Below are 251 nucleotides of genomic sequence, written 5' to 3'. Positions count from 1 at the left end.
TAGAGTAAATAATGTGAAAAAACATGCATGAAATGTGACATAATTCCAAGAAAAAATGTATTATTAAAGCATGTCAAAGTAACAGGAGGTTTTATGTTATTTACTTTTTTGGAGGCACATAAAATTATTGTATTTGTGTTGATTGTATTTAAGTGGGTGATTACATGTATGTTCATTAGGGCCAACATTGCTGGTCCTGGCACTTACAGCTGCACAGTGCTGTGCAGTTAAGACAGTTAAGAAAGTGATAG

Source organism: Etheostoma spectabile, unplaced genomic scaffold, assembly GCF_008692095.1.
Source record: "Etheostoma spectabile isolate EspeVRDwgs_2016 unplaced genomic scaffold, UIUC_Espe_1.0 scaffold453, whole genome shotgun sequence".
NCBI classification, from domain to species: Eukaryota; Metazoa; Chordata; class Actinopteri; order Perciformes; family Percidae; genus Etheostoma; species Etheostoma spectabile.
The sequence above is the reverse complement of the archived record's forward strand: the minus strand, read 5'-3'. Positions refer to the sequence as shown.